The 25,746-nt window shown below is 49.8% G+C and overlaps 2 pseudogenes; one reads left to right on the top strand and one right to left on the bottom strand.

Moving 5' to 3' along the window:
- Window positions 1–2,586: 2,586 nt before the first annotated feature.
- LOC133052251 (heat shock transcription factor, X-linked member 3-like) lies at window positions 2,587–4,064 on the top strand (annotated as a pseudogene).
- A 1,115-nt stretch (window positions 4,065–5,179) lies between these two features.
- Window positions 5,180–7,073, bottom strand: LOC133052677 (protein EOLA1-like; annotated as a pseudogene).
- Window positions 7,074–25,746: the final 18,673 nt, after the last annotated feature.

Below are 25,746 nucleotides of genomic sequence, written 5' to 3'. Positions count from 1 at the left end.
ACTGTGCCCTAGAATTGGAAAATTTCTCCAGAGGAAAAGAAGCTGCAATATGTCAGTGTATCTTTCCATGGTTCTCCTTTCTCCAGCATGTTGGCTCCTTAAGTCCTGATCACTTCAGTAGTTCTCCAATGGCTTTAAACTTTTTTGTCATACTTTAAATAATTGTTTTTGCTATTTAGTAATCTAATGTTATTGTTGTTAAATATTGCATATATACAAAGGAAAAAATGTTCATGTATATTAACAGTCCGAGGAACAGTAGAAAATCCCATAAATCTGTATCAGAGAAGAACAAGTCTGACCCCCTATTGAATCTCTTCCTTTAGCTCTAATCTTTGTGCTCTGTCACCTGTGCTTAGTCATGCTGGCTCTGCACCTTCATCTCTTCAATCAGTAAGAGAACATTGCCTATAGCCTAAAATATATAATAGACTTTTTCTCAAGTCTCTGACTCCCAGGCTGTAACCTTAAAAGTCACAACACTTTTCATTCATCCAGAGATAAAAAGTTGCAGAACAGAAAGTAACATTTGTCTTATTGAAGGTTAACAGGAATTTCATGATGTGACCTACCTAGACATCTGCAAGAACAAGGAATTATCACATTTCTTCCAGGGTCTGTCTAGTACCAAGAGGTCTGCAACAACCAGCCACACTCTCCCTTTTTACTATAAAAGAAGCCTGAATTCTAACTCGGGTAAAATGGTTCTTTGGGATATGAATGATCCGTTTTTCTCATCTACTGACTTTCTGAATAAAGTCACTATTGCTTGCCCCAACACTTTTTCTTTCTATGTATGTGGCCTGTCATGTGCTTAGCAGTATGAGCTTGGTGTGTTTGCATGCATACTAAGTAGCTTCAGCCGTGTCCGACTTTTTGCAACGCTATGGATTCTGGTCCGCCAGGCTCCTCTGTCCATGGGATTCTCCAGGCAAGAATACCGGAGTGGGTTGCCATGCCCTCCTCCAGAAGATCTTCTCAACCCAGGGATTCAACCCACGTCTCTTACATCTCCTGCATGGGCAGACGAATTCTTTACCCCCTGCACCACCTGAAGAGCTTGGACCCGGTAACAAATCCTCCACATAAATGAGCTTTAGGTACGGTACCCTTCGCATTTATAGTTATTCCTAGTCCACCCTCATGCCATTATCCTACATTATATATATTTTTAAATTCCTTTAAAATGAGATGTAATTGACATATATCATCATGCAAGTTTAAGGAGTACAATGTATTGACTTTATACACTTATATGTTGTAATGTGTTACAGCCTTAAGGTTAGCTAACACGTCTGTCAAATCACATAACTATCATTTATGTTTTTGTGGTGGGAATACATCATGTTTTAATGGGATTTTCCTGTTGTTCTCAGACAAATTTGTCTGCCGAAAACTACCCTGAAAACTGAAAAAAATTTTTAATCACAATAAACGGCATTTGCTGAATTGTGATAATGCTCAATGAACCAGGCAAGCACTATATCATTTGATTTTCAGAGTAAGGCAAATGATTATTTCCATTATTTCCCTTGTTTATACCAACGAGTAAATAGAAATCTATAAAGTTTAATTTAACTGGGTAAGAACACAAAAGTGAGGAAGCTGGAATTCCCAGTCAGGCCTTTTCAGCTCCAATGCATGTGTATGAAACACACACACACACACACACACACACACATCTGTATCTATAGCTATATCTGTATCTATATCTGTATCTTTGAATTGTTCAGTGCAGGCATGTAGGCTGAAGGCTCAGGGAAAAGTTAATTTTACAGCTTGAGTCCAAAGGCAGTCTGGAGGCAGAATTTCTTCCTCTTTGAGGGACCTCAGAATTTTTCTCTTAAAGCCTTCAACTGTATGGATACAGCCAACATAGATTATGGAGAATAATCTATTTAGAGTCCACTAATTTAAATGTCAATCACATCTAAAAAGAACTTCACAGCAACATCTAGAGACAAGTTTAATCAAGCAACTGGGCAGTAAATCCTAGCCAAGTTGACACATAAAAGCAGCTACCATGCTCCCTGACTATATTTTCTTTGTAAAGAGTTCAAACAATGGGAAGAATAGAGAAGAAAGAGTGTCACACTCTCAACTCTGTCCCCTTCCCTTCACAGAGATGAACACTGTCGAACTCTCAGTGAACACCCTTCCAATGTTATTCCTTTAACATTCATATATGTAAATATATACATATACAATGTGCTTTGCTTTATTCAAATGGGATCATTCTATAGGTATTGTTTGTGTCTGGTTTTCCCTCTTGAATGGTAAGTCACATATATTTATCCTTTTATTTACTTGAACAAACATTTATCCAATAATTATAATATTAAATGATACAATTGAGTAAAAACAAAAGTCCATATTTCACCCCCTTCCTGAACCTCACTTTCATCTTCAACAGTAAATACTGTTATCTTTTAAGGAAGCTGACCACTTAATTACCTGCCTGGCCTGTGACCCAGATTCTAGAATCTCCAGAGAGTATTTATTGGGCACCCCGACCCTGGTCTGAGGCCTTTCTGCCCTGAGCATTCACTGCTGGGGTAGAGAATGCTCCTGAGATTGACTGGCTCTATGGCTAGCCAGAGTTCCCATGAGGCACGTGCAGCCCCACTGCCCCCATCAACTGATGGGGAGCCCTCAGCAGGGGACCCCCATGATTCCTCCCCAGATCCAAATGTGGATTCAGGGGAGGCTTTGCAGAAGCAGGGTGACCAACCTGAGAGCCCAGATCCAGGCCTCTGTGACAAACCACCTCCACAGGGCCCAAACCCAGAAATGCCCAATGAGGAAGAGAACAACACCATCCTCAGACTCTCCTTCCCCAGGAAGCTCTGGGCGATCGTGGAAGATGTGGCCTTTACCTCTGTGCACTGGAATGACGAGGGAGACACAGTGCCATCGAGGCAGATTTCTTCCAGACAGAGGCAGATCTCCCCCAGTACAGATGTGTGGACAAGATCTTCGAGACAGACAGCGTCAAGAGTTTCATCTGTGAACTGAAGCTGTACGGGTTCAGTAAAACCCACCCTTCAGGTCACTATGCAGGGAAGAAGAGGATGATGCTAACATAGAAAGCCCTTGAGGGGAGACTAGACTAGATGTGCCAAATGCTGGACGGGTTTCATTTCCCGGGATAACATTTTTCTCGTGAGAGAGTAGTTAAGGAAAGAGGAGAAAGCAGAGTCTGTCATGTTCCACCACCCCCCTTAGACAGGACCCACAGGGGTGACTCCAGACCCTGAGGGGCCACTTGATGTCAGGGAGCACCAGTAACACCTCAAGAGAAGCCAGCCCAGGGGGAGCTCTAGGGATCGACATGCTAGGGCCTCACAACCTGCCAAGAATGAAGAGACCTTGTCTCCATACTTCGGCATGGCCGGGATGGTGGTGGGAAGGCAGGTGGCGAGGAACAGCTCTTCTCCCTCACGATGGCTAAAGTGATTCATGTCCTTTCATATCTATTGCAACTCCAATTTTCAGAGAGACAAGCCTCTCCTCCTGCAGAATGTCTGGAGGAAAGGCAACCCCGAACAACTGCTCAGCCTGCCACCAGCACAACAACCTTTCCAAAGAGAAAGAAGCAAGTGGTGGAAACCAGACATTCTCCTTGACTCCACCACAACCAGTGCACCCAAGAAGCAGGCAGGAAAGTCCAGAAGGGAATCCCAACTGCTTGCAGAATCCCCAGCCGGCGCTCACTTGTGTTCTCTGGCCTTTGCTCTATGGGCAGTGTAGACAGGCAGGGTGGAGGAAACCATCTTCCCAGTGAGCACAGTGGCCTCAGTGGGGAGGGCATGTCCAGCAATGCAACATCTATGCCCCTGGCTAGTGCTGGAAGGAACAGCTCAAGGGAACTGCCTGAGAACCCCCTGGAGTACCCAGATTACGATTCAGTGATGGATGTGTACAAGACCTGTTACTCCATCCTGATGGCGGCCCTTTCAGTCATGGCCCCAGATGATGCCCCTGAGTCAGAGGAAGAGCAGGGTGAGATCTCAGATTACAAGTGTGCCCTCTGTGAGCATTTCAAGGACAAGCCCAATCCCTGAACTGCCAGATCCCTCGGGACCGTGAAAAGCACTCTCTTGTAACCAAAAATCTATTTCTGGCTCTAATAAAGTAAAGCAAAACTCCACAGGAGTAAATAAAGAATCAAACGAAAACTGCGACTCTGTTCTTTCTCTGTGTCCATGCTACTCACATGGCACTGGGTGAGCCAGATGAGGCTGGAAGCCCATGCCCTAGGCAGCCTTCGGTCCAGTCCCCATGGTCCCTTTTCATTTGAAGCAGCAGCATTTCACACGCTTGACCAAGGGTCTGACACATGAGCCAAGCATTGAGGCGAGCCCAGGATGGACAGGTCCCTGGGCCTTGCCTGCTGCTCAGTAGACAGCCCAGTCAGGTTCCTGACCTTGGGTTTGTCACCTTCCGTGATACATCCACCCTGAAGCAGAAGGGGCTCCTCAAGGGTCCCCTAACAATGCCACAAGTTTTTGATCAGCAGCTGAGTGTCTCCAGCTCCCAATCCAGGGTCCTCCCCAAGAGCCTGACTGGAAAGAAGGGTCACCCCACCCACCAAGGGCCTTGAAATCCCATGACCCCAAACCCAAAGACAAGTACATGGTTCGACAAGGTGAACAACATCCTTTGTCTCTCTGCCCTCACAGCTGTATTTAGGAGTCTGTTGTTGGATGTGTAGCATCCGGCCAGGCACTGCATCCTACACACATGCCTTGTGAGCCAAGGGACACTTTACAGTAGGACAAGGGTCACGTGTAAGGACACACCACGGCCTGTTTCTGGGCCTGTTGGGCCTCTCTGCCTGCCGATGCTTTGCCCAGCCCCCAGCCTTCCCCATCACCCCCTGGACACTGTTCCAACATCGGGGAGTTTGCACCAGAACAGAGAGGGAAAAACACTAACTGGTTTCCTAACAACACATTTCTCTCAACCACCCAGACCCAGCAGGGCCAAAACGACCGGCAACACCATCTTTTCATAAAGGACAAAGTCCCAGAGACTCTCACTGTGTCCAGAGTAGCACTGCATGAGGGGAGTCCGGCCCCTGGCCCCACACCAAGTGGGCGGGGCCCATTCAGACTGAACCAGATGGACACGTCCAGGGCACAGCGGTGACTGGATGGTGTCACCATGAGTTGGTTTCTCAGTCACTTTCCTCTCGAGATCCCAGTTTGGACAGGCCTCCTGCCCAAAGGGGAATCATGTGTTCAGGGATGTCCACCTGTAAGATGTCCTTCCCATCCCTCTCCGGGACAAGATTCACCAGTCAGCGGTGATTGGTGAGAACAGTCAGGTACTTCTGTTCCACGTCCGGTAACAGGGCCTGATCTCCAGCTCCTCCACCTGGTCGTGTCCTAGGTTTTCTGGGCACAGCAAAGTGTCCCCAATGTCCATGAGACCTGTGTGCAAAGACAGGACACAGAAGGAGAACAAAGTGACTAAAAGTCACACCTGCGATGAACATTGGGGTGCACGTGTCTCTTTCTGATCTGGTTTCCTCGGTGTGTATGCCCAGAAGTGGGCACTGTTTATAATAGCCAGGGCATGGAAGCAACCTAGATGCCCATCAGCAGACGAATGGATAAGGAAGCTGTGGTACATATACACCATGGAATATTACTCAGCCATTAAAAAGAATTCATTTGAATCAGTTCTAATGAGATGGATGAAACTGGAACCCATTATACAGAGTGAAGTAAGCCAGAAAGATAAAGATCAGTACAGTATACTAATGCATATATATGAAATTTAGAAAGATGGCAATGATAACTCTATACGCAAAACCGAAAAAGAGACACAGAACAGACTTTTGGACTCTGTGGGAGAAGGCAAGGGTGGGATGTTTAGAGAGAACAGCATCGAAACATGTATATTATCAAGGGTGAAACAGATCACCAGCCCAGGTTGGATGCATGAGACAAGCGCTTGGGGCTGGTGCACTGGGAAGACCCAGAGGGATCGGGTGGAGAGGGAGGTGGGAGGGGGGATCGGGACGGGGAATACATGTAAATCCATGGCTGATTCATGTCAATGTATGGCAAAAACCACTACAATACTGTAAAGTAATTAGCCTCCAACTAATAAAAATAAATGGAAAAAATATATAAATAAATAAATACATAAAGTCACACCTGCTAGAGACTAAGACTTATCACGGTGGGGAACTGTGGTGAACTGAATCCTCTAGCTGAGTATTTAAGACAGGCTCATCTCAGCAAAGGGAATTTGGGGTGAGGCCAAGCAAGGGAGGGAGCAAAAAAAAAAAAAAAAGAGAAGTCTGGTGCGCCAGGAACCCACCAGCCCACAGGCAGCTCTTGGTCTACCCACTGCAGGACACAGGGACAGAGCATGAGGGTCCCACCAGGGAGCCTGCAGGCATCAGGTCCCCAAGTGATTCACCCACTGACAGGTGTTGCTGTGGGGCCTCACCCCTGGGGAGTCAGGGGACTTGCTTAGGCCCGGCTACAGGCAGTGGGGGTATGGAACCCAGGCTGGGTGCATTCCTGCCTCTCATGGTCTCTGCTGGGCACACACACACGTGAGTACACACACACCCACATGTTCACACAGAGACAAGTGCTACGTGCAGAGCTGGATGTGCCTCTGCCTCATAGCACAAAAGGGGACGGAGGCCCCGAGTGGTGGTCAGGCATCGTGGGCCACTGTCTCCCAGCCCAGGGACACTCACTGTCCCTCTGAAGAACCCTCAGCTCCCCCCTTCCTCCCACTAACTGGTTCAACAGAAAACAAATGAACATAACCAGGCTGAGATCCAGGGCAGTACTGGGTGCCGTGCAGGCAGCGCAGGGCAGGGCATCACTTGCCCATGATCATTCCATGGCCGAACTTGTCAGTGACCCACAGCAAGGCCTGGATCTGGGCAGAGCTCATCCCCAGCCTCTGGTATATCAGCTCCTGCCCAGCTGCATCCTCCCAGTCCCGGTGCACAATGTGGATAGCTAGGGTACAGTGCTGGGTCCACATAGCATGGGCCGCCACTGCATCTCCAGGGTCTTGACACCATTTAAGATGAAACCGTGTCAGAAAGACAGCTGAACCTCATCTCCCAGGGCTCCCAGGGCCTCATGTGGCTGCAGAAACACAGAACCACAAAGGTCAGGAGCCTGACACAGAGCCGTCCAAGCTCACAGCCCTGGGACGGACCTCAGCCCAATATGTTTGAGCATCCTGCAAGTCGCTGACACAGAATGGGTGTGTCACATAGGGCTGGCTCCTTCTGTCCATCTCCACGCCGTCTGCTTACAGATAAAGGAAAGGTCTTCACAGAGCTGATGGATGTCAAGTGAGCTCATTAGGATGGACCCTCCTCTAACAGGATGGCTGGCCCCATACAAAGGACACATTTAGAGACAGGCACATAGGAGAATTGGGGTGAAAAGGAAGGCAGAGCTCTCTGAGCCGAGACAAGCCCACCATGGCCAGCAATGCCCTGGAAGTGAGGGAGTAGGAATGGAAAAGACTCTCCACACAGCCCTCAGGAGAGTCAAAATCAGCTGACACCTCAACCTCAGCTGCCAGCCTCCTGAACTAATATGGTTTGTAGTTTGAGCCACCCAGCCAGTGTGGCCCTGACACAAAAGCCGTTCTCCAAAGACGACATAGATGGCCAACAGGCACTTGAAAAGATGCTCAACATTCCTAATTATTAGACAAATTCACATCAAAACTCCAATGAAGTATCACTTTACCCTGGTCAGAATGGCCGTAATCAATAAAACCTATGAAGAATAAATGCTGGAGAGGGTGGATAGCAAATGGAACCGTGGTACACTGTTGGTGGAAATGTAAAATGGTACAGTCAATATGAAGAACAGTGTGGAGGATCATTAAACAACTACAAACACAACTATCATATGATCCAGCAATCCCACTCCTGAATATATACCTGGAAAAGACAAAACTCTAATGTGAAAAGATACATGCACCCCAATGTTCATTGCAACACTATCTACAACAGACAAGATATGGAAGCAACCTAAATGTCCATCAATGGATGATTGGATAAAGAAGATGTGGTACACACACACACACACACACACACACACACACACACTACTCAGAAATGAAAAATAATGAAGTAATGCCATCTGTGGCAACATGGATGGACCTAGAGATTATTATATTAAGCAAAATAAGTCAGAAAGAGAAAGACAAATATTCTATGGTATCTAAAAAGATGATAAAAATGAAATTATTTACAGAGAAGATACAGACTCAGAGAACAACTTATGGTTACCAAAGGGGAAAAGCAGGGGAAGGGATAAATTAAGAGTTTGGGATTGACAGATACACACTACCATGTATAAAATAGTACTACTGTGGAGCTGGAGAAGACTCTTGAGAGTCTGTTGGACAGCAAGGAGACCAAGCCAGTCAAGCCTAAAGGAAGTGAACCCTGAATATCCATTGGAAGGACTGATGCTAAAGCTGAAGCTCCAATACTTTGGTCACCTGATGGGAAGAGCTGACTCACCTGACCTCCGTCCTCTCCCCACCTGAGTCCCTGCTCCTCACACCAGGTCCCCAGTCTCTCACAGACCCAGATGTCAGGAAGTCAGCACAGGCCTTGTGTACTCTTCTCACCCCAGGAGCTCCTAGGGTTGACACAGGGGCGGGGATCTATGGGGTTCTGTCAGTCTTCCCTCGGGATCCTGTCAGTCGTCCTCAGGGACCTCACCTTTACTCTGGGTAGGACTTCGGATTCTCTCCTCTCCCCTACTAAGGTCCCAGCCCTTACACCATGACCCCAGTCTCTCTGAGACTCAGATGTCAGGAAGTCAGCCCCCTACACCAGGACCCAGTCTCTCTGACACCCGGATGTCAGGCAATGCAGCATGTGTTCGTTTGCCCTATGTCCTCCCAGAGCCCACTCTGCTCTGAGATCCAGGGTCCCCTCAGTCCTCCCTCAGTGTCTTCGCCTTGACTCTCAAAAGAACTAAGATCTTCCCCTCTGCCCATCTGAGGCCCTGCCCCTTCTAACAGTTGTCTAATGTCTCTGAGACACGGATGCGGAAGTCAGAATAGGCTGCCAAGTGCTCATCCCACCACCAGGGTCACCCAGGGCTGACAGAAGGGGCACGGATTAGTGGGGTTACCTTATATCATCCCTCAGGGACCTCATCATTAACCCTGGCAGATCTGGGGATGCCCTTTGTGTTGACCAGAGGCAGGACCCTCGCATCAAGTCTCAGGGAGCACAGAGGGTGGATGAGCACATGCTGCATTTCTTGACATCCGGGTCTCAGAGAAACTGGGGACCTGGGTTAGCGGGCATGGCCTCAGGTGAGCAGAGGGAAGAAGCCCAGCTCCTCCAAGATTCTACTTGAGGACCCTGAGGGAGGACTGAGGGGACCCTGGACCCCAATCAGAGGAGAACTCAGAGAAGCCTGTAGCTGCTGTTGGTCCTTGGCAGCCCTGGGGTAGGATGAGCCCAAAATGCCTGGTCTCACTTCCTGACATCCGGGTCTCAGACTGGGGACCTTGCATATGTGGTGGGGCCTCAGGTGGGCTGATTCCCAGGTGCTGCGGGTGTCAGGTTGAGTACCCTGACAAGGGACTAGAGGACCCTGGACACCAATCAGAGGAGACCTCAGAGAAGCTCTTCTCTGTTGTCAGTCCAGGGAGACCATGGGGGTAGATGAGAGCAACAGGCATGTGCTGACTTCTTGACATTCGGGTCTTGGAGAGACTGGGGCCCTGGTATAAGGGGCAGGGCTTCAGGTGGGAAGAGCCGAGAATCCCATGTTCTGCCCAGAGGCAAGGTTAGGTGCCTGAAGGAGGACTGAGGGGGGCCCTGTGTGAGGACTGATGGAACCCCACAGATTCCCGCCTCTGTAGTCATACCTGGGAGACCTTGGGGTGACAAGAGCACACTAGGCCTGTCTGCCTTCCTCACATGTGGGTCTCAGAGAGACTGGGTACCTCGTGAAAGAAGCAGGGTCTCAAAATGGTGGACAGTACAATCCCCGGTCCTGCCTAGAGTCCAAGCTCCATGCAAGGAAGGACTGAAGCAGTTAGACCCCAAATAGGAGGCAGCGATCCTGGCCCTTGTGGGAGCTCTTGGAGGCTATGAACGGGGTGAGCAGGGTGAGCCGTTTATTGATTGCTGGCTTAGGGACCTTGAAAGGTGAGGTTTTTTGGGCAGAGGGCAGAGGCTACAGGTCGGCACAGGCTGGACTCCCCAACCCCGAGGGAGGACTGAGCAGACTCCTGCCACTGTGGTCAGTTCTGGGAGGCCAGTCAGGACATGAGGAGGAGCTGAGGACCGAGCATCTCACCAGCCTAAGACCTGCGAGAGGCCCTGGGTGAGTATGGCCGCATGTGGAGCCCCTCAGCCCTTTCTGTTCAGACTTGGGCCTTTTTTGACTTTCACTACAGGCCCCCAAAGGTGAGGGACCAGGCCAGCCAGAGGAAAGGTGAACACTACAAGGGAACCCCGATGTGACCTCCCACCACACAATGGGGGGACCTCACAGAGTCCACCCCTCTTACCATCTCAGAAGGCCCATGGCTGTGCCACAGGATACCATCGAGGTGTCCCCTCCATTTCTCCCACAGGAGCTCCAGGAACCAGCAGGGGACAGCAGAGGTCTGAGGCCCATGTCCTGAGGTCAGAGAGCAGAGGAGGTCCAGGTAGTGCCAGAAGTCAAGGTGAGGATGGTGTCCTGAGTGTGCACGAGGGGCTCCCCATCCCAGAACAGAGGGGACCATGCAAGGCCCTAATCCCTGCACCTTGTAAGTGCCAGAAATCTCGGGCTGTGCTATCTGCATCCTGGGGAGTCACTTCACTTCATCCTTCAGGTAGCCAGGGGATCCTCCCCTGTGAGATCTGGGTGAACCCCTCAAGGGGAGACCAGTAAGTGGCCTGAGTCAGACTGCCCAGCATGCGGTTCTCAGTCGAGCCGAGGCTGCTCCCGCCACTTCTTCCCCCAATCCCCTTGGTCCTCATCTGTCCCCCTGCCTCACTACTGTCTGTGCTTTGATTCCAGTCGTGCTTGTTGCTGAGAGGAGTGAGCTGAGCAAGCCCAAGGAAGGCCTTCAGGGCCCAGGCAATGCCCAGGGCCTGGTGGAGGTGCAGCACTTGGGGGCTGAGACAGGGGAGGCTGCATCCCCCTTGGCCTACTCCCCCACAGTGTCCTCCTCGGCCACTGGAGAGGCCTTGCCTCAGGAATCTCTGAATGAGATGGTGGTTAACCTGATGAAGTTTCTGATCCTCAAGTATCAGGCCAAGGAGCTGACCTCACAGGAGGAAATGCTGAAACAGGTCCTCAGGGATAACCAGGAGCACTTCCCGGTGGTCTTCAGCCAAGCCTCGTAGTGCCTCCAGCTGGTCTGTGGCATGGAGGTGAAGGAGACGGACCCCAGGGAGCACATCTACGTCATGGTCCCGACCCTGGCCCTCAACTGCCTTTCAGTGCTGAGTGTTGGGCAGAGCCTGCCTAAGGCTGGCCTCCTGATGCTGGTCCTTGGCCCAATCATGCATAATGGAAACTGTGCCCCTAAGGAGGAGGCCTGGGGAGCACTCAGCAGGATGGGTGTGTGTGTCGGGAGTGAGCACTGCATCTTTAGGTAGCTCAGGGAGCTGCTGACCCACGTGCAGGTACAGGAGGGGTACCTGGAGTACCAGCAGGTCCCTGACAGCCACCCTGCCTGCTACAAGTTCCTGTAGGGTCTCTGGGCCTCTGCAGAGACTAGCAAGTGGCAAGTCTTCCGTTTCTGCTCACGGTCAAGTGAAGGAGTTTGAGGTCCTTCTCATTGCAGTCTGCAGAGGCTGTGAGGGAGGAGGATGAGGTGGCCTGAACAAGAGCAGCAGCCAGGCTGATCCTTCCCTCTGTGATTAAAGAGGGAGCAGTCAGCCTTCTCAGAAGTGAGGGCCCTGGCCAGTTGAAGAAACTGGTGTGTCACATCTTTGGGTTCCTGTTGTCTTTGATGACATGGAGGTTCATCTCTGTTTTCCTTAGAAAATTTTCAAACTGTGATTGTTTTTATAGAAGGCGAAATAAACTTCAGTGTCTTAGTTTTGTGAATGATGTTGATCACAGTGTGTTTGTGCTTACCCAGTTCAAGAACAAGAGTTTTGCTGTTTTGTAAAAGAGATTGGGAACACTTCCACTGTGCTTTGTGGTCCTGAACAGGACACAACGAAAGTGGAATTAGAACTGTTTTGGAAAAGTGAGCTTACTTAGCAGTAATATTGATGGGGGAAGAACTAGATGATAAAAGTAATTGTAGTGAATCCATGCTTTTGCCCTTCTTGTGTGCCATTCTCAAAAACTAAATTATCTCTGTTTATTTGGATTTGCCTGGGTTATTTAAGGAAGTAGCATACAATTAATCTGAGCTCCCTGCTGACTGGCACATTTATTCTGAAGACCTTTATGGAGCCTCTTCCCTATGAAAGGCCATGTTAGCAGTGGGGACAGCAGGAGAAGCAGGACACCCCCACACCTCAAGTGATGATACAGGAGTCACACTCACACGAGGAAGGTGGAGAGACATCACCTAGGCCCACTGAACAAGGCTACACAGGGCAGGGTGGTGGGGCTCCAGGAGGAGCACTCAAGTGTCAGTGCCTGAGCCAGGGCTGTTTGGGGCTTTGGGAAGCTGGGTTGCTTCTGTGGGAGGCTGGGTGGTGACATCCCTCCGACCTGCAGACAGTGTCTTGGGGGTGACGGGAAAGTCTGAAATGGATCATTGCTGTGATGTGTCCTTTTGCATCTTGGATAAGAGAGATATCTTTCTGGGTCAGGACAGAAGGGGCTGTAATTCTTGTCACTTTGCTCTTGACCACAGGGGCAAAGGAGGGATTTTCTACCCAATATCTTCCAGGAATCCTTCAGAACTTTGGTTGCAACCCCTTGAAATGTTTCCCAAGAAATCCATGGAACTACTCTCTTTCCTGGTCCTGGGGATCCAGAACCCAAGGTGTTAATTAGCTTTAAATTATCTTGATTGTAGTTGGCCATTTTAAACAAGGATTCGACCTTTGTTGGGGCTGCAATGAAGGAAAGTAATGTTTGGATGGAAGATCAGCTGGGACAGAGGCAAGGAGTGCTTCTTGCTTCTGTTACTTGTAGCAGCTTGGGTCCTGCTGGAACACTCCTCCACATCCAAATTTCACAGTTCCTCTAACTGGAACTGGGGTTTGCCAGGTAGGTCAAAAGATGAAGAATCTGCATTGTGGGAGACCTGGGATCAATCCCTGGGTCAAGAGATCGCCTGCAGAAGGTCATGGCAACCCACTCCAGTATTCTTAACTCGAGAATTCCATGGACAGAGGAGACTGGCGAGCTACAGTCCATGGAGTCTCAAAGAGTCGGACAAGACTGAGTGACTAACACTATGGTCCACTACTGTCTAGGTAGAAAAGTTTCTTAGTACATTTATGAAGCATCCTATTTGGCATATTAGCTCTTCCACATCCTATTGAGGTGCAAATTCTCTGACCCGCCCTGGACAACAATGCAGGCAACCCACTCCAGTGGACAGTGGAGGAGTGTCTGGGGGAAACTGTGTGAGAAATTCCTGCCCCGCCATCACAGGGCCAACAGCCACCAGGCCTTGCGATCTCTGTCATCCCTCAGGCACATCCTGCAGCCCAGCACATGGGGCTCCTCACACCAGCTCGTCTCTCAGATGAAGAACTGAGGCCATGGGGCTTGGGCATCTTCCCAAGACCAGGTGCTAGTGAGGGCCGGGGTGGGCTCAGAGTCCTGGTCTCAATTCCTCTGGAGACCCCGCCCTTTCTGCCCACCCCAGGCCATGGCCCGACCTTCCTACTTCTCACGCCTTCCTCTTCTCAGTGCTACACGATGCCTCTGAGGTGACAAAATGCAGGCCTGTGAAAGGAAGGGGACAAGGAGAATCAGAAGCACTGTGGGGCTGCTCTGTGCTTTGCTGAGAACTGACTCTGCTGGGGGCCGCTGTCTCTGTCCAGTGCCAGCGCCTCCTGTGTGAGGGCGGTGCCCTGTCCCTGCTGCTGCCATGGGCCTCCTGCCCAGTGGAACCTGCCAGGCTGACCAGCTCCTCACGGAGCAGGAGGGAGGGAGAGCCTGACTGTATGGTCCCAGTGCCCACTGGGATAAGGCCCTATAGGAGCCTCGTCTGATATGGGAGGGAAGGTAACATGGGTGGACCCCTAAGGCTCCAGGGCTCCCAAGCCGCAGCAAGGGAGGGGAGCAGCTGGAGGGCCTCTGGGCTGGGGACACCAGGGTGGGTACTCCAAGCACAGGGGCAGGAGAATGAGGCTGAGAAAGGCAGGCCTTGGACATCATGATGGCTTGTGTGTGTCCTGAGCCACAGCTGACAAAGACCCCTCAGCTCCCTGGCCCCATCCTGCCCATGCTCTGCAGATCCCCCATCTCAGCCCGGTGCTGCCGAGGGCAGATCCATGCTAACAAATCCGTCCTCGGTCCTGGGGTGCCCTGGACCTCAGACGGCCCTGCCAGGTGTCTTCCCCATGCCTTATGGAAGCCACCTTCCTCCCAACCCTCCCCACTGCCTCCACTTTCAGCAGATGCCCCATCCCCTGCCCAGGGCCTAGAGAAAGAACAAAGGAGAGGAGGAACTATTGGGACAGGCATGCTCTGTGTCCTTGCCAGGGCCTGGGATGGCACCATGCAGGGATCAGAGAATTCAAACCTCAAATAATCTGCTAGGTTACTGTCACCTCGTTCCATGGCTGAGGAGATGCTGAGAGATAGAGAGATAGCACATGACAGCACGGGACCTGACCACACGCACCTCCATCCTCACTTCTTTCCTTGTACCTGGAGGAGGGGTCCCTGTTCACTGGAGCAGGGTGATCGCAGAGCAGCACAGGCAGTTCAGGCGGAGGGCCTGGACCTCAGCAGGGTCTCAGCACCTCGCAGGGAGCCTCCGTTTCCACGTGGCGGTCAGGATGGGGAAAAGGTCCCAGAGGAACCCAGCCCAGAGACTCCCGGGCCTTTCCTTCCCCAAGCACAGCAGAGCCACAGTTCTCATAGGCTCACGAGGCCCCACGTGATCTGGCTCCTACCCTGGCACCCTGCTCTCCTCGCCCCTGGATTCACACCTGGTAGCCATGAAGGCCATCCTTCCATCCTTGGAACACTCCAGTCTGTTCCTACCTCAGAGCCTTTGTAGGGTGTGAGGAATCACATCGTGTCCCCTCAGAGTCAGGTGCTGGAGTGTCAGTCCCAACTGCCTCGTCATGACCTTACAAAGAATAGGTCTTCACAGCGCTGATGGGAGTCAAGTGAGCTCATTAGGATGGACCGTCCTCTAACAGGACGGCTGTCCCCATACAAAGGACACATTTAGAGACAGACAGGCACACGGGAGAGCTCTAGGAAGGTGGAGCTCTCCAAGCCCAGACACGCCCACAATGGCCAACAATGCCCCAGAAGGCAGGGGGGAGAGATGGGACAGACTCTCCCCACAGCCCACAGAAGAGCCAACATCAGCTGACTCTTTGACCTCAGCTGCTGGCCTCCTGAACCAACACGGAATGTAGTTGAGCCACCCAGCCTGTGGGACCCAGAAACGACTGTCAGCATTTGGAGACAGAGGGTCAGCCCAGTCCAGACATCATTCCGCAGGGGCAAGGGGGGAATGGGGGGATGACTTCCACACTCCCAGTACCTTGGGCTCACTCCTCCATGTCTGCACAACTTCATGTGTCTGTTTTCACACTTACACTTATCCTGATTTAGTCTCCCCTTAGCCAGATTCCCAATCTGCCAATGGTCACTGTATAGCCACCCAATACAACAGAAAGAGTGATGGAGACAGCAGAATGGACACAGAGTTGCCCTGAACCAACTATGGCTAAACCACCTTTCATAGATTTTACAAACGAGATGACTGGCATATACCATAATGCTAGGGCCCCTTCCAGGCCTTGAAATGCCAGTGACACTGAAGCTTAATCTTAAGCTTCATTAGCTTCACTGTTCATCTCTGTCTGGTCCAGACATTTACAGAGGGAAATGAAACACTGAGAAACGGCTTAGGACTCAGATAACAAGGCAGAAGGCAGGGAGGTACCTAACCAGAAGCAAGGATAAGGCAATCAGAATGGATTCCAGATTACCAGAATACAAAATTACCTGGGAGTGTGGGACTTCTCTGGTGGTCAAGTGGTTAAGACTCCTCACTTACACTGAAGGGGACATTGGTTCGATCTTAGTGGAAACTAAGATTCCACATGCCTCACAGAAAGGCCAAAAGAAATAAGTACAAATTTAAAAGGCATCTACATTGACTGAGGGTTCATAAAGTAAAATAAAATTTAAAAAAAGGAAAAAGTACCTTCAAGTGAGTGACTAGCATGTGACCTAAAGAATGGAACAACAGCCTGAGCTGGGACACCACACAAGGACCCAAACTACACAGCTGTCTTTCCTCCATGACTGAGGTGAGAAACTTGACATGATGTTGGGTAGACACTGAGTGGTAGGAAGAGGAAGCAGTTCAGGGGAGGTGGGCTTCTTGAACCAGCATCAGAGAAGAACCTTGCTGGACCAGCACAGATTCAAGTCAAGTAACACAGAAACCAAAAAGACAGCTGACACAGACAATCCTCTGAGTCTGTCAAGACTGAATTCCTGAATGGTACAGTCATAGCATCCAATGTGTGCCAAGCTTGATAGGACCTCCTAGATCCCATGTTCCATGCCCCCACCCTCTATGGGGACAGGGAGCAGGTCACTAGTGCAGGAGTCAGGATTGGCCCCTTGAGGTGGACTCCTGTCTCACTACCATCCACACACTACCCACTCTGCAGTGTACCACTCAGAGCCTGCCTCCTTCTTCTCATAGGGAGAGGCATCCTAGCACAATGAGTGTTTCTACAAAGAGTGGTGCTGTGTCCAATGAGATTACTGACATACTTGCCTTGCTTGCCTGCCTTGCACACACTGACCCCTGGGCAGGGCCCATATCATCACCTGCCAAGTCCAGAGTGGTACAACAGAGCTGATGAGTGCTAAGTGACTCAAAGTGAACAGACAGCACTGGTAAGTGCCTGCTCTGCAGAGGCAGCTCTGGGGACACTACAAAGGTAAATTGGGTGGGGTCTTTATCCTCAGTTTGTGGTGTAGCTGGGGTAACAGTGCATACATGCACACATGCAGACACACACACCCATACATACACACACAAAGAAACCGACCAAGGTATCCTTGTACAAAAAGAGTATTATAGAGAGGGTTCCCGAAGTTTGTGCACAGGCACACACAGACACACAGACACACAGACACACACACAGATACCATCCAGGGTAACAATTCACAAAAAGAGTACTATGGAGAGGGTTCTGGAAGGTTGTGGGGAGGAAGGAACGGTCCTGAAGTCAGCCTCAGAGGCTTCAGGAGGGCACAGGAAGTGAGGAGGGAAGGATCTGCCATGTGCAGCAGTGTGGAGAGCTGGGCACCCAGAGAGTCAGGCTGCAGGAGTGGAGGCCTGGCCATGACCATCGAGGAGACAAGGGGAAGTGCTGCTGCGATGAAGGCAGAAAGGTCTGTGGTGGGGGTCAGAGCCCCGAGAAGCATGGGGAGCAAAGGCTGATCCTGGGCCCAGAACTGTTTTCATTGACCTCATTTGACAGACGGGCAAGATGAGGCCAGAGTGCTGCAGGCACTCGAACACCAAGTTGTGGGAGTCAGGGGTCGCTTCGGGAAAGCTGTGTTTTAGGATTCGTGGTTATACTACCAGGGTGGCCTGGGTGGCAGGGGCTGGAGAGGGATTAGAAATCTGCCTGTGTCATGTCAGCAAAGGCCCCGGGTTTAAGAGAGCTCAGGAAGCACTGGACAATCAGGGTATTCTTCCAGAAACTTCTTAAGGATTCTATCTGAGACTCCTCTACTCCTATCTGCCGATTTTGTGCCAGAGGGACCTGAGTGGGAGAGGGGTGGCTGGGAAAAGAGACTCTCATGCTTTGTCGAAGGTGTGCAAGGAAGGCTCAGGCACAGGCCCTCCACGTGTACCTGAGGTGACCCGAATCCTCTGGGGACGTGACAGGAAGGTAATGCACTCTGGATCAGCACCCCAGACACACACTGAGCTCCATGCCCCCCACGCCACCATCCCTGGCATCCCTCCTCAGAGATTCCAGATTCTAGGAGCATTGCCTTTCCTAAGGCCCCTTGTGCTGATCCCCTGTCTGCAGCTTGTCAGAAAGTTCCCCATCTTCTCCACCTTTGTAGACTCCATGCCAGGCACCAAGGCGGTGCTCACACACCAGCGAGTGAGGGGGTCAAAGAAGGAAGAAAGGTGACCAGTGGCCATTGACAGAGCTATTGATGGACCAGTCACCAGACTGTCTGGATCTGGAGGAGGGGGTGGTTGGGCACATGCCGTCTGTGCTTCCAACATGCCGGATGCTAAAGAAGCCCATTGACATGTCCTGGGAACACACTTCCACTAGACTGTTCTCCTCATTGATTGACCACCAAAGGAACACCTCTGTTTGGATCCAGCCTCCCTGGCGTTCAGTCTCACCTCACTTCCTCAGATGGTGCACATGCCACCTCCACCCCATGTGAAAGTGCTCATCCTTCTTAATGAAGGGCTCGGGCAATGCCACAGAGCACACAGTATTCTCCTGCCAAATTCCACAAAGGATACATGACATTTCAACACACTGGCTACTCTAGCAACTGGGCTTTTGTCTCCTTGCTAAAGTGGGTTCCCCACCTTAGCCATGATGTTACTGAATTGAAACAGACACAGACTGACAAGCAAAGCCCTACAGACTGTCAAAGCATCCAGTCTTCTGGACACACACAGGAGGAGTACCAACAGAGTGCAGAAGACAGAACACTCTATCAACACTGAACCTGGAGTACTCAACTCAGCAGTGGACAGAAAGGACGGAGGCCACTTACATGAAGATATCTTTCTTGATGCCACGTCATTATGAGTATCAAGAAAGCACATGGATGCCAGACACACCAACAGCTGTCCACAGTTCTGAACCTTCACTTAGACCTAGATTGTGGAGACAGGCCTCAGCCAGGGCCTGAAAGCAGGTCACTTGTTTCCATCAGAAGTTCCCTTAGAAAAGTGTCCATTAGCTTACCTTGTGGCTCAGATGGCAAAGGATCTGCCTGCAATGCAGAAGAGCCAGGTTTGAACCCTGGGTCAGGAAGATCCCCTGGAGAAAGGAATGGCTACCCACTCCAATATTCTTGCTTGGGAAATTCCATGGACAGAAAAGCCTGGCGGATTACACTCCATGGGGTTGCAAAGAGTCAGACATGACTCATTGACTAACACTTTCACTGTGATCCAGACTACAACCAAACCAAAGTGCAACTCTTCTTAACAAAGTGGAACAGTTTCTTAACCCAAATTGTGTTATTCGGAAAATATTTTACACATGTTTCACATGTTTCATACACTCACAGTTGAGAAACAAATACTTTCTCTCTCCTTCATATCTCAGGTCAGTTGCCACATCTGTATAGTTGAGGATTTTGCCTTTAATAGAAACATTCATGCAATGCAGATTTTTATTTTATGACACTATCAGAATAACAGTAAGAACTCTGAATCAAAGGATGTGAAAGGTCAAAGGCAGTTTGTGATCAGACCCTTGCTTTTCAAATTGCTATCCACACACCAGACACTTAGGCATCAACTGGGATCTGGTCAGAAGCACAGAATCTCAGGTCCACCTCAGAACATGTGAATCAGAGGCCACATTTGACAAGATCACTAAGGGATCTGAATGCACACTGAAATCTGAGTTCTAGGTCACTGGTTTTCAAACTGTGTTCTTTGAGGGGCCTCTATCACTGCAGATGGTGATTGCAGCCATGAAATTAAAAGATGCCTACTCCTTGGAAGGAAAGTTATGACCAACCTAGATAGCATATTAAAAAGCAGAGACATTACTTTGCTAACAAAGGTCCGTCTAGTCAAGGCTATGGTTTTTCCAGTGGTCATGTATGCATGTGAGAGCTGGACTGTGAAGAAAGCTGAGCACTGACGAATTGATGCTTTTGAACTGTGGTGTTGGAGCAGACTCTTGAGAGTCCCTTGGACTGCAAGGAGATCCAACCAGTCCATCCTAAATGAGATCAGTCCTGGGTGTTCATTGGAAGGACTGATGCTGAAGCTGAAACTCCTATACTTTGGCCACCTGATGCAAAGAGTTGACTCATTGGAAATGACCCTGATGCTGGGAGGGATTGGGGGCAGGAGGAGAAGGGGATGACAGAGGATGAGATGGCTGGATGGCATCACCGACTCAAGGGACATGTGTTTGAGTAAACTCCGGGAGTTTGTGAAGGACAGAGAGGCCTCGTGTGCTGCGATTCATGGGTTTGCAAAGAGTCGGACACAACTGAGCGACTGAACTGAACTGAACTGAACTGATCCGAGGAGTGGGCCGGGAAGAGATTAGGAAGAAGGCGGGTGGGGAACAGGCCTCACTTCAGCTGAGCAGCTTGCCTCTGATTTGTTCGGAAAGCTGAACCCCACCCTATCCCCCGGTCAGATATCCCATGGACACAAAGTTTGGAGAATCACAGTTCTGGACCAATCACCTCATTTTCTAAATGCACAACCGAAATCTTCCAATAGCATAAGGGAATTTTACCAAAATCACATTATAGTCCCTTGAACACTGTTAGAGAATTTTGAGGTTTACAAAGCCTGGGAATCAAGAAAAATCTTCATATGCAGTGTTGCTGGAATAACCTCCCACCTGCAGAAGTAGAAGCAAAGACAGTCCCTGAGCCCCAGTGGGAGACAACATGATGTCCAAGGCTGTGCCCTGGAAAAGCCCTGTGACATGAGTGGCATTTTGTGCTACCTGGTTTTCAACAGAGGAGAAAGACACCCAGAGATAGTAAGTGCCAAAGCTACACAGCAAGAGAGGAACTGATGTCCAAACCCAGGCCCCTGGATCCCACAGCCCAGGCTGTGGATCATGTCATTCGAATCATGAGCACAAATAGACAGCCCCTCTGTGTGCCCTAAGCATCAGCCCAGCCTATGAGCCACACAGACACACATTCACTCAAAAAAGGAGCCATCTACACTCATGGACCTTTGGAATACAAATAATGGGCATCTATGCCAATGCCTGGGCTCCTGCTATAAGTGCAAGGCAAGGGACATGCAAATTTGGTTGCTATATCTTTGTGGTAATGAGAGTTAAGAATCCATTTTAATATCCATTGCTATGTATCTGACATCTCCATGCCTTGGGAAAGTTAGAAAGATTAAGAAGGCAGAAATGGTCAGGGGAGGAAAGGGAAAAGTAATATTTTACAATGTATTGACATATTAAGTTTAGCACCTCATTTTTATATTCATACCCTCCAAGCACTGCCTGGAGCTTTTTGCCATGGAAGCTCTTATTACTAACCGCCTTTAATTAAAACTTAAGCTGCAAAAAAAAAAAAAAAAAAGACAATCCAATCAAAAAATGGTCAGAACACCTGAACAGACATTTCTCCAAAGAAGACATAGATGGCCAAAAGACACATGAAAGATGCCTCAGCATTCCTAATTACTAGACAAATGCAAATCAAAACTCCTATGAAGTATCACCTTACACTGGAAAGAATGGCCATCATCAAAAAAATTACAAAGAATAAATGCTGGAGAGGTTGCAGAGAAAAGGGAACCCTTGTACACAGTTGGTGGAAAAGTAAACTGGTACACTCAATATGAAGAACAGTATGGAGGTTCCTTAAACAACTACAAATAGAAGAACCATATGATCCAGCAATCCCACTCCTGCATATACACCTGGAAAAGGCAAAACTCTACTCTGAAAAGATACATGCATCCCAATGTTCATTGCAGCAATATTTACAATAGCCAAGATATGTAAACAATGTAAATGTCCATCAACAGATAAATGGATAAAGAAGATGTGGTATACACACACACACACACACACACATACACACACACACACACACTCACACAGGAATACGTCTCAGCCCTGAAAAATAATGAAGTAATACCATTTGCCGAAACATGTGTTGACCCAGGGGTTATCATACTAAGTGGAGTATGTCAGAAAGAGAAAGACAAATATTCTATGATATCACATATTGATGGAATCTAAAATGATGGTACAAATGAAATTATTTGCAAAGCAGAAACAGACTCAGAGAAGAAATTTTGGTTACCAGAGTGAAAAAAGAAGGGGAAGGGATAAATTAGGACATTGCGATTAACAGATGCACACTACTATGTATAAAATAGTACTACTGTCATGCTGGAGAAGACTCTTGATAGCCCTGTGGACAGCAAGGAGACCAAGTCAGTCAATTCCAAAGAAATCAAGCCTGAATATTCATTGGAAGGGCTGATGCTAAAGCTGAAGCTCCAATATTTTGACCACCTGATGTGAAGAGCCAACTTACTGGAAAAGACCCTGATGTTTGGAAAGACTGAAGAAAGAAGGAGAAGAGGGTGCTAGAGGGTGAGATGATTGGATGGCATCATTGACTCGATGGACAGGAGTTTGAGCAAACTCTGGGAGACAGTGAAAGTCAGGGAAGCCTGGTGTGCTACAGTCCATGGGGTCACAAAGTCAGACAAAACCGAGCGACCGAACAAAAATGTATAAAATGCATAAATAAGGTCCTACTGTAAAGAACAGGAAACTATACTCAATATCTGCAATGACCTATAATGGAAAAGAATCTGGAAGTGTTTATATATATATAAAGTGAATCACCTTGCTATACACCAGACAGACACAACATTGTTAATCAACTATGTGAATATGAGTGAATGCCATTCAGTCATGTCAGAATCTTTGCAACCCCGTGAACTATGCAGTATACAGTTCATGGAATTCTCCAGGCCAAAATACTGGAGTGGGTAGCCTTTCCCTTCTCCAGGGGATCTTTTCCACCCAGGAATTGAACTGGGGTTCCTGCATTGCAGGCAGATTCTTTACCAACTGAGCTATGAGGGACGCCCTAACTATATTTCAATTTAAAAAAAAAGTGAAGTTGGAAGAGTGGGCCAGCAAATGGCACAATGAGCAAGCAGCACATTACTGTCAAACCCTAGTGTCATTTCAGACACCAAGCTGGCCCCTTTCCTAAAGCCTCCTCCAAGTGTCATTTGGGAACACTCTAGTTGGGAAATACAACAGGCCAAGGCCAGCCTTCCATATCGTCTTGTCTTCACTGCCTGCACTATTCCTTCAAAGGCAGTAAGTGAGGGGCCCACACTGCTATACTCCCCCTGGCACTTGAAGCTACCATGGTTCATGCTGCCGGGGAGTTGGTCTGGGGAAACCTGTACCACATCTTCCTTCTCTGCACAATGCATCAGCAGGAGCCACTCTGCTCAGCCTGGGGGACCCTGGGTGCCACAGAGGGCAAATCAACCTTCTTCTGGGGGCCAGGAGAATCTGGGCTCAACACCTTCACCTCTGTGTGTGTTCAGTCACCAAGTCATTTGTGACTCTTTGTGACCCCATGGACCGCAGCATGCTAGGCTTCCCTGTCCTTCACCACCTCCCAGAGTTTGCTCAAATTCACATCCATTGAGTTGGTGATGCTATCTAACCATCTCACCCTCTATCCCAGCAATAACTCTCAGAACATAAAGATCTAATGTCATCTCTCTAAACCTCATTCTGGAGTCAGGAAGAATTGGAAACCTCCACACAAGCCAGGAGAAGTCAGCCTGAAGAAGACAGTGCCCTTGTCTAGTTCAGTGAGGATAGGCACCAGCTGCCAGGGCCGCTCATCCTGGAAAGAACCATGCTGGTCATCGCCTGACTCACCTGTGTACTTGTTGCCTGACCCTGTGTATGGGAGGCACACAAAGTTTTTTTGTTTTTCCAGTCACTGACTAACTAAATGACTGAATCAGTGAATTCTTCTCAGGGAGAGAAGCAATGGCTTACCTTTAAAACTGCAAGTGAGGGCAACTGTACGCAGGGCACAGGTCAGATGCCCTAAGAGTCGCATCTGAGTTTGACCCAGTCTAGTATCCCAGCCCTTTACCATGATCTTGCTCCAGCTGCACACCTGGGCTCAGTTCCCTCCATGGGTCTGACACTTCTGGGGGCCCTTCTCCAATTTCCCAGCCAAAGAGACCCTCTTCATTACAAGACCCAGCTCAGATGGCCCTCCCATTAAAAAGGCCTCCACGGTCCCTTGATGGGAGTCAGTGTTTGCTTTCCCACGCTTCATGCTCCCCAACCTCTGCCTTGTTTCAGGCTCTGAGCTTGACAGGTCTGCCAGAAAGATGCACTCCAGCCTCCCCACCCCCCCAGCCCTGAGTGATTCAGGGGTGAGTGGACACCTGATGCCCTGCGTGGTGGAGGAGCCTCTTGTAGGATGGATGTCCTTGGAGTTGAATGCACTTTACCTTGTGAGTTCTGGTACTCAGACCTGCCCTCTCCCATCAGGCTGTGCTTACACCACAACTAGCAGATGGCCGGGTGGCCAGAACACTGGAAGCAGTTCTCCTGCCCCACCCAGCAGTTGCCTGATGCAAAAATCACCACGAACCCCTCCTTCCAGCCTGCATGGAGGGCAGAGCACAGTGCCACCCAGGCAAAGGCACTTGGTGTTCCGTGTGTGCACACAGCCACCACTCAGGCACCAGTTCCTGGTTTCAGTTCTCCCACTCGGTCAATAGCAATCACGAGGCCTCAGGCACTGTGAGGGCCTGACCACTGGGGCCCACTGTGGCACCTCCAATGCCTGTCTATGCTCTGCACTTCCTGACGGGCTGGCAGGAACTATCAGGTCAACATTGCAGGTAGAGGGATGCCCCACCCACTCCTGTCTGCTCCCAGTCCTTGGTGGTAAGTCCCCAGCCAGCCTATGGCACCAACTACCCTCCTCCCACCCACAGGAACAGCCTCATGAGGGACCCATCCTGAGAAGGCTGGCCCAGGCATGGTCCGAGGAGAGGTGGCGAGATGAGGCCTTGGTACAGGGTTGACATCCCCTGCCCCACAGCTTATGAGGACCCATCCTGGGGATAGTCAGTGTGTACTCAGCCCTGGACTCAAGGCCAGAGCCCAACTCCTACAACTTTAGCTGGGCTGGCAAGGGGAGAGGCATTTCCTAGCAAGTGAGAAGATCCAGGCATGTGGGACATGGGTGGCATAGAGGGAAGTGACTTCTTTGCTTTGCTGTCCACAGGGGGATGACCAGCCTAGGATGAAGAATAGTGAGAACCAAGGTGGGGGGGGGTGCTTTCCCAGGGTTTTCCTGGTAACTGAGAAAGCTTCAGGCAGTAGACCTACATGGGCTCATGATTTGACAGGAGTGTCTGAACCTTAAAGACACCGAATGTTCCACTAAGGCAGGCCTGACCTGCTGGCATCAGAAGTCCTCTTTGGAAAACCTGCATCCCTGATATGAGGGCCAGGGAGACCAGGAGGCAGGTCCCAGAAGACTGGGACATCTCAGACATCTCTGAACTTCTGAGCCTGTGGCAGCAGCCCAGCCCCTCACCCCATAAAGAGCTGGTGCCCCCCCAGTCACACCGCCAAGAGAGCAAATGGCACTGGAGTCCTCCCTCACAGGTGCCCTACATCCCGGGAAGCAGGGGAGCTGGCTGCCCTGATCTGTGGCAAGGCCCACAGCACTACCAGCACAAGAGCCCAGGAACCACAGGAAGAGCTGGTCACTTACTGTCTGGCTGCCAAGCAGAGCAAAGACACTGTGCAGCACAGGCTGGGCTCACTGGGTCACATGACGG

Source organism: Dama dama, chromosome X (genome assembly GCF_033118175.1).
Source record: "Dama dama isolate Ldn47 chromosome X, ASM3311817v1, whole genome shotgun sequence".
NCBI classification, from domain to species: Eukaryota; Metazoa; Chordata; class Mammalia; order Artiodactyla; family Cervidae; genus Dama; species Dama dama.
This window is presented reverse-complemented; position numbering and strand designations above follow the sequence as displayed.